Source organism: Callorhinus ursinus, unplaced genomic scaffold, assembly GCF_003265705.2.
Source record: "Callorhinus ursinus isolate GAN/ISIS: 27379988/994484 unplaced genomic scaffold, GSC_fseal_2.0 scaffold16, whole genome shotgun sequence".
NCBI classification, from domain to species: Eukaryota; Metazoa; Chordata; class Mammalia; order Carnivora; family Otariidae; genus Callorhinus; species Callorhinus ursinus.
In genome coordinates, this window is record NW_027397078.1 from 12,136,652 (window position 1) to 12,148,900 (window position 12,249).

At 42.3% G+C, this 12,249-nt stretch overlaps 1 pseudogene; it reads right to left on the bottom strand.

Moving 5' to 3' along the window:
• Positions 1 to 11,594, bottom strand: part of LOC112812934 (MYND-type zinc finger-containing chromatin reader ZMYND8-like) — a 33,673-nt pseudogene extending 22,079 nt beyond the window's left edge.
• Positions 11,595 to 12,249: the final 655 nt, after the last annotated feature.

Consider the following 12,249-nt stretch of genomic DNA (forward strand, 5'->3'; position numbering starts at 1 on the left):
AATTTTTATAAGAGCAGCATGATACTTTGTTCAGAGGAAAATTTTAGAAATCAGATTTACTTATTCACTGAGCACTTATTTTCATCTACATTCTCTGACTTGTAATAATGGAAATTGAAAACTTCACAGTACAATTCTGAGGCAGGATGTATATAAATCAAGCAAAATAAACCAAAGAAGAAGCAAAGCAGAGATCATGATATTTCTGTTAGATAATTCTGGAGTCAAACCTTCAAGTAGATCCCTATTAGGATATTTAACAAACAACTCACCTTCATATTTTTCTTAACTTTGTCCACATCTATGTCAATTGTCCTTTATTAAGTTTCCTGAAGGTGATAACAGAAGGAGTGAGAAACCCAGAAATGGAAATTGACTGGTAGCATGGAGCCCATCTCCCAATTTTGCCCAGCCCTGGCCTCTCTACCTCAGTAGCAAAATAACTTTCCAGCCACTCTGTCCTCTTAACATCAAGCAAAGATTTCAGATTTGGACTCAGAAACTAAAAGTTGAGAGTAAATTCTTTGGAAAAAAAAAACAACAAAAAACCTCAATCTAAATTAGTATGGAATTAGTCTTTAAGCCACAGTTCAACTCAGCATCACTTGACTAACAGCTACTGAAGCTAAAAGGACTATTTATTCTTTGAAATCGAGATTATCTTTTTAAGATTTTATTTATTCATTTGACAGAAAGAGAGACAGCGAGAGAGGGAACACAAGCAGGGGGAGTGGGAGAGGGAGAAACAGGCTTCCCGCTGAGCAGGGAGCCCGATGTGGGGCTTGATCCCAGGACCCTGGGATCATGACCTGAGCCGAAGGCAGACGCTTAACGACTGAACCACCCAGGTGCCCCCAGATCTTTCTGTTTGACCTTAACAGATGTCTTCCTTTTTTGAAGAGTCCTCAACTTTTTCAATTTCATTTTTTTTAAGATTTTATTTATTTATTTGACAGAGAAAGAGAGAGAGCAAGAGCACAAGCTGGGGGAGTGGTAGAGGGAGAAGGAAAAGCAGACTCCCTGCTGAGCAGGGAGCCCAATGCGGGGCTCCATCCCAGGACCCTGGGATCATGACCTGAGCCGAAGGCAGGAGCTTAACCCACTGAGCCACCCAGGCCTCCCAATTTTTCTTCTTTGAAAAAAAGGGCAGGGGTGCCTGGGTGACTCAGAAGAGTACACAACTCTTGATCTTGGGGTTATGAGTTCAAGCCCCATGCTGGGAGTAGAGATTACTTAAATAAATAAAACTTTTTTTAAAAAAAAGGACAAATAATCTAATAGACGATATAAAGACATGAACAGGTATTTCACAGAGGAAGAAGCATCTAGAGAGGAAAGCTTGTGACAAAGTGGTCAGTTGCATTAGTGAGCAAGGCAATGCAAATCAATACCATAATGACATGCCATTTTGCACCCATTTTATTGGTGAAAGTACGAAATGTGATAATATTAAGTATCGGAGAAGATCTGAATTGCTGTGACCGCTCAGACATTGCTAGAAGAAATACTGATTACTACCAGCACTTTGGAAAGCAGCTGCCAATGTCTTGCAAAGATGAACATTCATATACCATATAGGCCAGCAATTTCCCTGCTAGTCGTACACTCAAAAGAAAGCCGCAGTTGGGTTGGGTCACCTGATGGCTCAGCTCCACCATCACCACTACCATCACAAGATATGTACAGGAATGTTCATAGAAACCCTTCATCATAAAAAACTGAAAATGACTACTGGCAGCAGAATGGATAAAGAGAACATATAAATAACTGAAAAGCAGCTATAGGCAACAAGAATGTTAGCAGTGCCATTTTGAATTAAAAAATCTAATCCCATAAAGTGCCATGTTGGGAGATAAAATCTTGGGATAATAACTGATTTTTCTGTCATTTCTGGCCATTCTTTTTATTTGAACCACACGATCCCTCCCCATTAAAACAAGATTAGGAGGTTGAGGCATTCTGTGTTTCTTACCCCAGAGGAATAGCAACATATAGCAGAATGCTGAGGCAAAGATTAGAATTGTTTTACTACATAGGGGAAGAAAAATGTTCTTTTACCCATTGAGGTTCCTGTGGCTGGTCTAATAGTTAAACTGACATAAGATAAATTAACAGAAGAAAGACAAATTTAATTTCATACATAGTGGAGCTCCATAAAAATATGAGATCCATGGCCAATCAGGCAGCTGAGGCTTACATGCCATCCTGAGCCAAGGGATGGAAAAGGCGCTTCAAAGAGGAGGGTAATTCATAGGACAGTAAGAGGAACACACGTTTGGTAATTAGATATTTGTCCTGCGTCGGGAAAGAAGACCTTCCTCTGCCCTATGCTCCTTCTAGCTGCACTCAGAATCATATTGACATCAGACAGATTCACAGGAGAAAATCAAATTTAATAGGCCTAGGTATGGGGACTCCACACAAACATGGAAATTCCAAAGACGGTGAGGCAACACAAAGCTTAAGCTAAGGAGAGGGGTAGGGTCTGAGGATACAAAGGGGAGAAAGACCATTAGCAAGAAGGTGAAAGGGGATGTTTGAATAACAAAGATTGTGCTGTTAGGTAGATAAGGTTCTTAAGAACAGAAGAGTCTCTGTTAATAGCTCTCTTCCTGGTACAGGCTCTCCTTTTCCATGCAAATGTTGGTAGTTGAGGGGGAGGCAGAGAGCTTTTCCTACATCTGCTGGGTTTTTGATGACTTTTAACTCAAAATAATCTTTATGCCAAAGTGGCCCATTTTGGGGCAGCTTGCCCGTGGCCCCTATACCCACCATACAGATGGGTCATTCAGATAAAAGTTATCTCTGGTAGTAACTCTCTCTCTGAGCCAGGCCCCCTGTCTAAACTTTTCTAGGTCAGTAAGGGAAATTCGGTAAGTTGTTTCTTGTCTGCTGGGTTCTGATTGCCTTCAGTTCAAAATAATTCATACGCCCAAGTGGCATATTTTTGGGGTTACATATTCTGCTCCCTTTCAAGTACCATCAATTTGATGTTGGGTGTTTTTTAAAAAGACCGATTCAATGATTGAGAGAGCAAGTGGGGGAGGGGCAGAGGGAGAGGAAGAAAGAATTTCAAGCAGACTCCATGCTCAGCACAGAGCTCGAACACAGCGCTCCATCTCACGACCCGAGATTATAACCCAAGCCGAAATCAAGAGTAAGACGCTTAACCAACCGAGTCACCCAGGCGCCCCTGGTTTGGGTATTATAAACAAATCTCTAAAATAATCAAGAAATACCTTTTAGGCTTAAACAATAGTTTAGAGAAAGAAGGAGAAAGTTATCCAAAATATCATCAACCTCAACAAAAATTACACTTAATGGTGACTGGCTCCGACCATTACATTTGAAGTGAGGAATAGGAAACCATGTCCACCAGCACTGCTACATTTTAATACTATATTTGCAACTCTAGGAAATGCAGAGACAAGAAGTATAAGGATGGGAAGGAAGAAAGAAAACTGATTTTTCTGCATAAGATACAATAGCCCATATGTCGAGATGAAGCCTCCATCAGCGTGGAGTCCTGAATAACCTCCCTGAAACACCATCCCTGCCAATCCATATAGAACATTTGGTGTGAAAGAGAAATAAACTTTTGTTTTGAGCTACTGAGATTTGGGCATTGTTTGTTGCTAACTTATTCAAACTGGTACAGATGGCTTCAATGCAATCTAGAGTGCTTTATATCTAGCTGGATAGCTTCACATCCAAGCTGGAGAGCCTATATTTTAAATGCCTGAAATAGTTTATAATATTTATTTACAAATAAGTAGAATGCATGAATATACAAATTTCCCTAACCTGGAGATTAAGACAATGTTAATTCAGCCAGAGTAAGAAAGAGTCAAAGAAGGGTACAGAATTGTTAGATGGTGTAAATCTCTTAGAGAGGGTCTGAAATTCCTCCTCTTCCTTCTCAGGGGAAAGACTGTGTGTGTGTTTCAAAGCATGGTTTGGAAAAGAGCACACAGAGGAGAAATGGCAGCACATGAGATAGGCCCTGAGACAGCCTACCACACCCAGAATCTTTCCCATCAAACAGTATCTGCAAGTTTCCCTAGCTTTGCCCTATCTCCCAATAAGGCAGCACAGAAGGGCTGAGAGATGGTACAGGGCCTCGTGCCTCAGAGAAACAGGACACAGAGTGGGTGGAGGGACTTACAGATCCTGAACGTGACGACAAAACTGGGACCCAGCTGCCAATATATATAGAGCTGCCAGGGACCAAAGGGGAGTCAAGTGCCTATCAGAGGACATCTGCATGAAGATCTGCTGACAATCCAGTTTCAGGGGTTTTCTAAATGTCATTATTCTACATGAGCCCTTGAACATACTGGCCACCCTACGAAAAAGAGGGATATGCAAAAATCCTTAACCGCCTGAATTTAAATTTGATTTGACTAAGACAATTTTATAATGGTGATGACTGAGTTCAATTTGTTGCCTTCATGCTGAATTGGGACTCAAAATGAAGACTGAACATTTACAAAGTTAAAAACACAATTATTTGCTTATGTGTATTTTGCGGTGAATCGAGCACTCCCTCAAAGAGCTGGTTGGGCATCGTTAGTAAATTAAACATACTGAGAGGGAGAACACCGGGGAATGGATTAGATTTGGAGAGAAGGGCAATCAGAAGTTCAACTTCTAGACATGGTAAATTTGAGATGCCTAATAAACCTCAAAGTAGAGGAAGTTGGTATCAGTAGAGAGGTTTAAGGGAGATATGCATATTTGGGGGTTTGAAGATATGGATGAATTTAAAGTTAGGGACCTGGGAATTAGACTACATAAGGAATAAACACAGAAAAAGAACTGATCTAGAGATGTGAACTTCGAGGCATTCCAACATTTACAGATTAAGAGAATGTTATTCCAACAAAGGAAATAGAAACAGCAACAAAATGAACTAGTGGAATAAAACAGGATTGTGTGGTGTCCTGGATGCCAAATAAAGTTTCAAGAAGGATGTGATCAACCAGGTCAAATACTAAGAGGAAAGATGGGGATTGAATAATGGCCACTGGATTTGGCAATGCGGGCATAATAGGTAACTTTGGAAATGCAGTTTTATGAGTGTTGGAGATGAGAGCTTTGTGCAACAGTCCAAATGTGGACTAGTTGGTCTTTCCATTCTTATGTGGTTTTTCCAAAAGTTTTGTTGACTTGGCATGAAGAAGCTCCTTGATAAGGAGATTATTCATTCGAATATGTCTAGAAACACAGCATACTACATCCCACAGTTAAGTCAAAAGGAAAATAAACAAATCAAAAGACCTAAGAAATCAAAAAAGAGACCTGTTTATTTCACCTAGAAATGCTTAAACTTCTGTCCTATAAAGTATACACACATGCATGTGTGTGTGTATAAGGCCCCATAATCTCTTACATGAAACCCTTTGGGTCATAAGTAATTTGAAAACCAAAATATTTCAGACTTCAGAAAGATAATGAAGTGGAGAGTGCATATTTTATGTAATTCCACCAACAGGAAATCAAACACACGAGCACTTCTGCAATTTTTTTTTTATAAAAAGGTTCACCCTGGGATAAACAAAAACTATAAATAGCTTCACACTCCTTTAAGTTTATACACCAAAGAATTGTGTGCCAATGTTTCTAAGAAAGTAATTTCAGTTTCAGAACTTTTGGGGTTTCAGAGCTGCCGGTTTATTTTAGGAATCAGTGGAAATGTTTCCTAGAATAAAGTTCGTGCAACATTGACAAATGACCCTGAAGTGAGGGTCAAGAGCTCGTAGTAAACTTTGGGGTAAAATATAAACATGGGCATTTGCTAAGTACAGTTTAATTGTAGCAGAGAATATTTCACAGGAGCCACATATGGATTCATATCATGAGACAAGAAATACATGCTTTATCATTTCAAAATGTTGTATGATTGTAGAAATGATGACACGAAAATGATATCAAACACAATGTTTTTGTGTGTTTTAAAAATGAAAAGAAAAGGGGCGCCTGGGTGGCTCAGCTGGTCGAGCATCCAGCTTTTGGCTCAGGTCATGAGCTCATGGGTCCTGAGATGCAGCCCAGTGGCTGGTCTGTGCTCAGAGGGGAGTCTGCTTGAAAATTCTCATTCTCTGCCCCGACCCCCCCAAACACGCACGCTCTCTCTCTAAAATAAATGAATAAATCTTTTTAAAAATGGAAACAAAATTAAAATAAAAACATTACTACACAATTTTGAAAAGGAAGATGAGGGGAGCAGATGGAGAGAAAGAGGGTCTCCCTGAAACCTCAGTAAAATAAAGACAAATTAACAAACAATTATCAAATGCCTATTTCTTTTTTTAATTTTTTAATATTTATTTAGTTAAGTAATCTCTACACCCAACATGGGGCTGGAACTCATGACCCTGGGATCAAGAGTCACATGCTCCTCCCACCAAGCCCGCCAGGCACCCCTGCCTATTTCTTTTCTTTTCTTTTTTAACATCTTATTTATTTATTTGTCAGAGAGAGAGAGAGCAGGCACACAAGCACGGGGAGCGGCAGGTAGAGGGAGAGGGAGAAGCAGACTCCCTGCTGAGCGAGGAGCCCGCCGCGGGACTCGAGCCCAGGACTCCGGGATCGTGACCTGAGCCGAAGGCAGACACTTAACAGATTGAGCCACCCAGGCGTCCCAAGACCCTGCCTGTTTCTTATAATAGTGCATTTAGTGTTATGGGAGATAGCTTCCCCATTCCCTCCACTCCACAAAGAAACACAAAAGCTGCTGTGGATCCCTTGGAGATTATAGCTAATGGAACGTTCATCTTACAAAGTGATCAAACTAGAGCTGTACAGAGCTTATGGTGAGAGATAACCTGGTCATAGGAAAGCCAGTGCCAATCTACTTATGTAAGTCATCATGCTTCTAGGCTATTCATTCCATTCAAGTGCGTCAGTCATAAAAAAAAAAAAGCTAAAATTTCTCATCCTTGGACTTTTAAACTGTTTTTCTAGCTTCTATAAGCAATTTTCCAACCAACAGTGATGAGCTGTCCCCACTCTTCAGTGAGATTCAACAGATGCAGCCAGGATACCTCATTTACTAACCAGAGCCTAACAGAGGGAAATTCCACAGGAATCTGTGATGAATTTGGAAATAGCAGTTAAAATAACCTAGTCCCACTTAGTTTACATGTGGCCCCTGGGAATGGCCGTGAGAAGGCATGGACTGGAAGGGGGAGAAATGAGGGCCTCCAGGTCCAAAGTGAAATACTTTTCTATATGCATAAAATAAAATGGGGGCCTACACATACGAAAATACAAGCCAGAGAGGTTGTGTGACCGAGGAATTGGAACATGGGATGTTTTCCCCTTGCTCTCATCATGTTGCCTGTTGTGGTCACACAACCTTCAGATACATTCCACGCTTAATCATTCTGCTTGATTTGGTGCCTCCCTGTGAGCACAGTTTGTAAATAGTTTGCTGAAGGTCCATACAAGTAGGCGCTGGTTCAGGAAAACTGCAGGTGGCTTCAGGATGAGCCAGCCGGAAGGTGGGACCGTGAGCGGTTACGGGAAAGCCTACATATGAATGAGCCTCAGCTTTATGGGGCACTGGTTTAGAAGAAATCACCTGACGTCAACACTTTCCTCAGAGGAAGATGGTGTGGAGATGTCATACCAAAAAGTAAGCAATACCAAACACCTTTGAGCAATGTTCTCACCAACAATATGCTGTACGCGGGAATTATGCATTTTACCGTGATGAACGGCATTGTGTCTGGAGGTGGGTGCTGACTGATAAGTGAAAGCCTCCGGAAGGACATTTGTATGTTTCCCTTTGTCACTGGTTTGTATTGTTCTCTCCTATCTCTCAGGATGCAGCACATTTGAGTCATCCTTCGAAGATGCGGCGGCTTCATGAAAACAATCTCTGGCACTGTGTGAATTACATTTTGTCTTTCCTGGAGAACATCAGGAAAGGAATACATCTAAGAACCATTCCACAAGACATACTCGCTACATCAATTAAGTCTGATAAAGTAATGAGCAGCTTGGGGGAAGAATCACACATTTGTCAGCCTCCTTGATTCCCAGAATGGCAATGGCGTCCAGAGTTGGTGCTGAGCAGGAAGATGAGGACAAGGTGGGGAGGAAGGAAGGGGCGCTGCTCTCCTGAAACCCTCACGAGAGAGAGGAGATGTCTGGCTTGACAAGACTTCCCCGATGGATTCTTAACGCTATTCCAGGGGACCTCCTTCAAGGCTATAGTTTCTTAGGTTATACTAGAAATTCCCTATCATTCATTTTTGGGTTGTTTGAGAGTCAAGAAGTTTAAGCAGAGGGGCTAGATCAAACGCTGTCACACAACAGTGTGCTTGTGCTGCTTGCCCAGCTAGTTTTTGAGGACTTGAGTGGCGGTGTGGGAAGAGCACAGCCCATGGGGCAGGAAGTGTGGTATGAGGATTTGGTTCACTATGCACTAGACCTGGTTAACTTGGACTAACTACGACTAGGCCTTCCTGAGACTCAGCTTTCTTGTCCGTGAAGTGAGAGTACTTCCCATACCCACCTCACAGAATTATTGTGAGACATGATGAGAAAGTGTGAGAGAGAGCCACTCGTACAAGGTAAAGCAACGCACAAATGCTCATTAGAATTTATTTTAAAATTTGCCATAGAGCAGAACAAAGATTTGACCAGGATACAGACATAATGCCTCCAGAAAAAATGAGGGAATTTAGACAATAATAGTGCTTCTTTTATAATTTTTATATAACAGTCTCCTCTCCTTAATGACAAATTGATGAATTTCTTCGTGTACTATATTCATTCTCTTTGATGATTTTTAACTCACATTCTTCTAGGTACTTGCCCCACCTTTGGGGAAATGGTAACCTAACTTCTGTAACTCACTGTCTAGCTGTCTGAATGATTTCCTTTGATCCTTGGTTTTTTTAATACTATCGGTACCTTGTAATTGATACACAGGATCTCAAGACACAGTCTATTAATCATGATGATAAGTGATACCAGTGTTCATTTTGTCCAGGCCCAGCCCACCAGTGCTGATGATACTGCTTCTACCTACATCACAGAACTTAGTTACATTTATTGTATATTTAAGTGGTCATATTTATGCATCCTTGGCCAAGCTCTGAATGTGTCGAGACTCAATAATGTATCTTATTCTTTTTTTTTTCCAGCTGGAATGTTTTTTAGTTTTTGGAAAAATGTGAGATCTTTTAAGGGACTGTATTTCCCTTTTTGCTCAGACTGCTAGGAAGCTCACAGGCAAAATGAAAGCCCAACTTTGCTAATTCTGAATGATGAAACAGTATATATATCTGTGCATGCACTTTCCCAGACCTCTTACTATTCTACCTTCATCTTTTGCATACTTCTTTATTTTCATTTTGTTTCATGGTTATATATTCTTGTCAATCTGTTACAGATTCTTTCATTCTGCATGGGAGATTGTTCTTTGGGTTCCTTCTTCTTCTTTTTTTTTTTTTTTTGACCCTTTTGCCCCACATGGTCTTCTCCTAAACCTAGGGCAAGTCCACTCTCTGAATCAGAGTCCAGGCCCAAATGTACTGTTGGAGAATCTATCTCATCTTTTCCCTTCAGTTTATCCTTTTTGGGAGGAGGCAAGGCTTTTACTTTTTCTGAAGAGTCCTTTTCAGGCTGGGGACTTGCCTTTTCTTGGAGCCTGGATCTGCTTTCTCACTGGTTGGCCATGCGCTTTTCAGTTCCTCCTTAGTCTCCACTGGGTTTGCCAGTTTGAGCTTTTTTGTTTGTTTGTTTGTTTGTTTGTTTTTTGGACAGGAGATGGCTCTTCATCCATCCAACTACCTTCTTTGTCTTCTGCATCTTCTGGCTCATTCTTAGACTTCTGCTCATTGTCACTGCTATACTCACTATCACTACTGTCTGACTTCTCAGAATCTTCTGAATCGCTGTGCTCTGCAGCCGTGTAAACATCATCTGAGGTTTCATTTATGCCTAGTTGTGCTTTGCAACTCTCTGTCATCTTGTCAAGATTTAGCTGGAACCTGGTGCGAATCTGCCAGTTGGGCGAGATGAGAACAGGCGCCACCTGCTGCTGGACCAACTTGCTCAGCTCCCTCAGGTCCATCTTGGCCTTGCTTCAACGTTCCAGGTTAAGATTCAGGATGCTTCTAGTGGTGGACATTTTGTCTGTTTTCGTCATGATTGGCATGGACGCTTGAGGAGAGAAAGTTTTTGGAACCGCTGGATAAAGTGCCTGCTTCTCCCATGTTTGCTGAGGCTGGTGAAGCTGTGCTCTTGTCCAAGAAGTCCATGGACTCCTCGCCGGCACTGAAGTGGCTCCACGGGGACTTCTTCTTGGCATCCTGCCGCACGTCAGGGCCTGTGTGCACGGAAGGGTTTGTACTCTTGGGAGAGCGTGGCATATGTGACAAGGAGATACTGCGGCCCCTGCCCCTGCTCAGCATGGGCTTGCCCATAGGATCTTGGGGGACGCAGTCATGTCAAAGCTGAGCTTGACCTTTTCCTGCTTGTCTACCTGGGTGGTGCCGGTGCCAGGGTTGCTGGGGTTGAGCAGCATTTGGTACTGGATGCTGGGTGTGTTAGATGTCCCCATGGGAGAGTAAGACCCCTAAACTTCCTGTGGATGCTCTTCACCTACACCGGCCCATCTTTTGCATTGCACTATTGAAGAAGCTTTTTGTCTTTTTCACAGAAAAAGGAATTTCTTTAGACATGAGGTGGCAATTTATTGGAACCCAGGCCCTGTCATGTTGTCCAAATAAATGGGCATCAGGTTACCCATCTTTATCCCTCAGAGCTTTTCTGGGCCAGACTGGAAACCCCTTCAGTTTTGCCTGGATCAAAGGATGTGGATTGCTACAAGGTTCATAAAACCAGTTATCTCATTTTTGGCAAGCAGCTAGATACTTACCGGACAAAATTGATCTCATTCATCTCATACTCACAGATTTTGATGAGTACTTTTGCTGTATCAGTTTGTGATTTCCTCCATTATAAATGATGCAGTTGTGCAAAATCCACTTTGCATCAGCCAGGAGAGCTTCTGTGCATCCATACATTTTCTTTTTAGCCTTCTTTTCCAATGTACGAAGGTCCATAGACTGGAAGGTGTGTTTCATGTAGTCAGGATGCTGTTCCAATGGAACAGGCCTCTGGATGGCATCTGTCCCTGGTTGTTTCGTTTTCTGAATGGCAAATTTGAGCAGGTAGGATAATTGTTTGATGGTGAGCATTGTCATGGCTTTACTCTGAGCCTCAATGCATTCTGCTACCACAATCTTCTCACATTCAGGACAAAACCCGTCCCCCTCTGTTTCCGTTGTCAGTCTCAGACACTTAACATGATAAACCCAGGGATAAAGCTCACAGCAAAGGACTTGGCCTTTCTGGTGACGAACCCAGCAGTAGAAATCATTCCGTCCATCCTGAGGTACAATGTTCCTGCCCCTCCTCGTATTGATAGGATTCACTAAGAAGGTCCAGCATCCCATCTGACATCCTGATGGCTCTCTGCAGCCTTCCCTCTGAACTCTGGGCTCCTTCACTTCTTCTGCTGAGATGACCTCCAAGCTCTTATACCTTATTGATGTATCTAGTCCCAAGACCATTTCTCCAGGAAATTTTTAGGTACATCCTTTGTTCAGAAGGCTGAGTTAGTATAAGGAGGGATACAAAAAGAGTAAGACCCGACAGATAAACCAGCAGGCAGGAGCCATGTCAGCAAGGCAGCTAGTTATGCTGCCAGGCTGTCCTTCCTCATCAAGATTATCTACTTAACACGGTGGCTCAGTGGGTTAAGCATCCAACTCTTGGTTTCAGCTCAGGTCATGATCTCAGGGTCATGAGATTAAGCCCCGCATCCCACTGGGCACTCAGCGAGGAGTCTGTTGAAGTTTCTCTCTCCCTCTGCCCCTCCCTTCATGTGTTCACTCTCTCTCTCAATAAAATAAATTAAAAAAAAAGAGAGATTTATTTATTTATTTTTAAAGACTTTATTTATTTATTTGAGAGAGAGAGAATTAGAGACAGTATGAAAGGGAGGAGGGTCAGCGGGAGAAGCAGACTCCCTGCAGGGAGCCCGATGTGCAACTCAATCCTGGGGCTCCAGGATCATGACCTGAGCCGAAGGCAGTCGCTCATCCAACTGAGCCACCCAGGCACCCCAAAAAGATTTATTTTAGAGAGAGAAAGTGTGAGTGGAGGGGGGCAGAGGGAAAGAGAAAGAATCCCAAGCAGACTTCCCACTGAGCACAGAGCCAGATG